The sequence below is a fragment of the Benincasa hispida genome, chromosome 11 (assembly GCF_009727055.1).
Source record: "Benincasa hispida cultivar B227 chromosome 11, ASM972705v1, whole genome shotgun sequence".
NCBI lineage: Eukaryota > Viridiplantae > Streptophyta > Magnoliopsida > Cucurbitales > Cucurbitaceae > Benincasa > Benincasa hispida.
Genome location: NC_052359.1, coordinates 16,861,495 through 16,866,107, shown reverse-complemented (window position 1 = coordinate 16,866,107; position 4,613 = coordinate 16,861,495). Strand labels below are relative to the sequence as shown.

The following is a 4,613-nucleotide window of genomic DNA, read 5'->3' as shown; positions in this document are numbered from 1 at the left end:
GTGCTTCTCTTCTTCGACACCATATCCTTCAAAAACTTGATATATTTCAGCATCTACTCTATCGCTTCTGTAAATGGAATATTGATGTGTAGTTTTTTTAATATTTCTAGGAAGCGATGATACTGACCTTCATCATTTTGCTTCTATTTTAGTCTTTGAGGGAATGAAGGTAGCTGTACTTTTACTGTTCCATGATCTGGAGGCTTTGAGGTGGTCGAAACTTCAGGTTCCATTATCTCGGGCTCTTCTTTCTCAGTTTGCATCAATGGTTTGTTTCCATCGCATTTGAATCGGTCTTGCTAGACTCCTTCCTAACTTCCACCGTCGTCTTTCCATTTCTCGGGGTGACTGTTTGGCAGTGTTCTTTCCCTGTGTTCCTCGGGTTGCGTGAGAGCTCAGTTGAGCTTGATGGTGTCCCCTACGATCTATTCTTCAGCTCTCCCGCAATCTGTCCTATTTGGATTTCCAAGTTGCGGATGGAAGTTGTCTGGTTCTGGAGGACCATTTCATTCTTTTTTATGTACTGTTTTAATAGGTTCTCTAGAGAGAATGATGGCGGTGTTTGAGAGCTGCTGGCTTGTTGTTGCTATTGACCGTTAGTTCTTTGGAAAAATCCTGGTGGTCCTTCTTTTTGCGCCAGAGGTTGGTAGCCTTGTTGTTGGTTATTTTCCAAGCAAAATTAGGGTGGTTTCACCACCCGGGGTTGTACGTGTTTGAAAAACGATTGTTCTTAACAAAGTAGATTGATTATGGATTGTGTGGACACTCTTCAACCGAATGCGATTCTCCACAAATAGCACAGCTGGTGCTTGTCTGTTCTATCGCGTTGACTTGCCCTCTCTGTGCTCTGGGATTGTTTATTGCATTACCTTCTCTGGGTTTTACTCGTTCATCGCTTTCTTGCCAATCTTCATGGTTTTTCGATATACGATCAAGAATGTTCTTTTCCTTATCATAAGTCTTGTCCAACAGACCGCCTGCTGCTGCCGCATTGGTAGCTGTCTACGATGCGAGATTTAGTCCATGATAGAAAATCTCCATTTGGAGGTAATCCGGCAATCCATTGTGCGGGCAGTCGTGCACTAATCTCTTGAACCTCGCCCATGCGTCAGTGAGCGATTCGTCTTCTTCTTGTTCAAAATTTGTGATCAATTTCCTTCTTCTGGCATTCTCTATAGGAGGGAAATACTTCTTCATAAACTTCTCCACAACTAGCTCCCATGAAGTTATCTCTCCTGGTTCAAGGGAGAATGCCCATTTTCTTGCTTTATCGCATAGTGAAAATGGAAATAGCGTGAGTTGAACTTCTTCAACGGAGATACTAGGGAACACAAAAGTGTTACAAATTTCAATGAAGCTTCGTAGATGGGCGTACGGATCTTCACCACGCTATCCACCAACTGTCCTGCTGTTTGTATCATTTGTAACATTACCAGCTTCATCTCGAACCTTGATCCATCCAATGCTGGTCTCATGATTCCTAGGGAGAAATCATACAAGTTGGGTGACGCATAGTCCTGGATGGGTCTATTGCGATCATTTGCCAGTAAGATAGGATTTTCCATTATGTTTACATTTATGGCTCTTTCTTCTGGTTGTTCAGCCATTTTGTGAGTTCTTCCTTGTTGTCTACGTCTGTTTTTCTATCTTCTGTGAAATGTTCGTTCGATCTCTAGGTCGTAGTTTGGCTTAAGAGGGTATCCTTCGCTCATGCGACGCTTGCTTCTTCCTTTATCGAAGGAATGGCAATGCACAAAGGTCGAAAGCTTTAAAGATCAAAGAGGTTTGATGTTAGCGCAATCTATACCGCAGTCCTCGGTAACGGCGCCAAAAACTTGATGCGTAAAATTATGATGCGATGGTGTGAGTGTTATGCGATAAAATTAACATACAAGTTTTCCTAACAAAGCCCAAGTATAAGCCTTCTTAGGTTTCCTGGTAAGTCCAGGGTCGAACACAGGGACCACTAAGTAGGTATACAACAGACTCTTTGATTCAATTGTGGTGGTAAAAATAAATGAAGTGGATAGTGTTTTGAATGAGATTTTTCCTTTGTGACGGAGTTAAACGCAGAGAGATGAAAGCGTAGAGTTACAATAAGTATGTGATGAAGGGGTTGAGAGGGGGTTTAGCTAACATTTCCTAAGATTGTGCACAAGTTATGCGATCATGCTACACACAAATATCAGTACTACATTTCTCAATGCAAAATATCACCATTCCTATCTCTAGGACGCATGCGATGCATATGCGAAAATGTCGATAGAACTTATTTTTAAGTTTCTAATCTTGCTTATGCAATCTAATCTGACTCTCTCAAGCCTAGATTCTAATCCTACTCTCTCAAGCCTAGATTCTATCTTTAGACTACTTTCTCAAGTACGTCCAAAGGTGAATGATGCATACATAAGGCAAGATGATCGCATAAAATGTAAATCTTAAGTCTTGCTAGCTAAGTGTTTCTCAACCCATTCAAAAATTTAGCTACTCATGCATGGTATGGAGAGATTGAACATAGATTGAAATGAAATTTCCATTTTTTGCAAATAAAGTACTGAATACAAAATAACAAATGGATTTGAGAGATAACAAGCCTGATAAGCAATGTCTTGCTTCCCGTGGCCTTTTACACTGCTCTTCATCACGTCAACTTTGTTTTAAATGTGGATTCTTGCTCTCGCAAGGGTTGGCCCTCTCTTCTTTGTATTTTTTTCCGGTAGTCTCTCGATCTGTTCGAGAGCAATTTCTCTCGGCTTTGCCTCGTCTCCTTTCTCTCTCCGTCCTCTATGTATATGTATAAGTATGTGTGTGAATGGACTAACTAACTCCTTCACTCTGGTGGCCTTCGGTATTTATAGATTTCAAGGTGAAGCAACTTTTCTTACAAATGATTGCAATAATGGGCGACATTAATTTCCCTACTCTGTTGTGCCATTTAGAAGTCATCGAGAGTTCAATGTACTTGCTACAGTGTGGCTTTTAATGACTTGTCAACTAAATTCAGAATCGACCGTTATTAGCTTTACGTCCCATCACGATTTATTATGCTATCGCCTTGATGCGAGGTATTTGTACGATCACCCTTTCAAGAAAACTTCTCACGATCGGCGATCGCAACTTCAAGCGCGCTGACGTATTGTGCCTTTAGATCGCAATTTCATATGCGTCATCGCATTGTACCTGCACAAAATAGGTAAATTAACTGCTTTTATGCGATGAGCGGTTGTGATCGTAATTCTTTTCAATTTAGCACTTTTGGACATGATATTGCCTATTTTACCATCGCATTCTTTCATTGTCTTACTTATTTGAGATGTAATAACTTGTATTTCTTCCAATTATCACCATGAAACCACCAATAACCTCCCACTCAATTGGTTATTAGAGAAAAAGAGATAATTATCCAATAATTAATATTATTATCAATATAAATGATAACCAACATATCATACTATATTTATAGACTATAGGTTTAATATTTCATCTCATGAAACATACAAACTATAACTCTTTTTCTATTCCATGGCTCTTAATGTAAATCTCATTTACATTAATCCTAAATTAGATGTATCTCATACACAACACTGATCATATCGTATATAATCGAATTACCAATTGTCAATTTGAACAAGTCAAATCAACACTAAGAACTGATCTTCAACTTGAATCCATTGAGCTACCAAGGGGATCTTCTAGACCTATAGCTCGAAGCTTTAACTGTACATGAATAACTAACTAAACTCTTTAGTCATGGGATCCACCATTCATTAACTGTCAGGCACTCCACTAAAGACCGACAATTGAACTCTCCTTACTACATATATATTATGTGTCCATCTTAACCAATCAACAGTGCGACAACCCTTCACAGATTGCTCATAAGTACAGCTTGGCCAATAACTGTTATGCCTCTATAGTTACATCTAACTCCTTAAATACAACTGAATCCTCTAATGAACATAAGTCATAGTCTTACTATGACTGAGTCCTCTCTTCCAAAGAGAAGTTGTGGCCACTTTGTTCAAGCCCCGGAATCAGTCCTTAAGAGAGCAATCTATTTACTTACCCTTGCTTCGAGGAAGGAGTGAATTTCACCTTGTGTAATTGAGTTCCCAGCTCCCATATCAGCAAGTCCCCAAAAAGGTAGGCATGTTGAGTTGGCAATCTGCCCACTCTCACCCATACTAGTCAAAGGACCACCCTCAAAGGCAGAAATTCCCAAAACACTCGGGATTGAGGTCGTGATACCTATGGTCGTTTAGGTGAGATGTAAGTCTCCATTATCAACGACGTTATATAAAAAGTCTAGTCATCTCGTGGTCTAGACTTATACAAACTCTTTGTATAGGATACCCCCACTCGTATGTCTCCACATGAATGGTCAGGATATACCATCTGTAGTAGTTTACAACACTTGCAAACCTCTACAAAGTGGGTCGTATCCGTAGTGTCACAAGGATCAGGAATCCTTCCTTAATCCTTATACTACTAACCTATTTAAGTTATCACTTAAGACACAATCCACTTGTGTATCTCATATACATGCTTAAGTTTACATAAGATAACCATGGACCTTTGTTTATTGGATATGAGTAAATGCTAGAATGAAATAA

General features: G+C 39.5%; 1 non-coding gene across 1 annotated transcript; it reads left to right on the top strand.

The window, feature by feature from the left end:
- Nucleotides 1-1,057: 1,057 nt before the first annotated feature.
- On the top strand, nucleotides 1,058-1,164 carry LOC120092313. Its single transcript, XR_005486019.1, has one exon. It is a non-coding gene; the product is annotated as a small nucleolar RNA R71 (small nucleolar RNA).
- The last annotated feature ends 3,449 nt before the right edge of the window (nucleotides 1,165-4,613 follow it).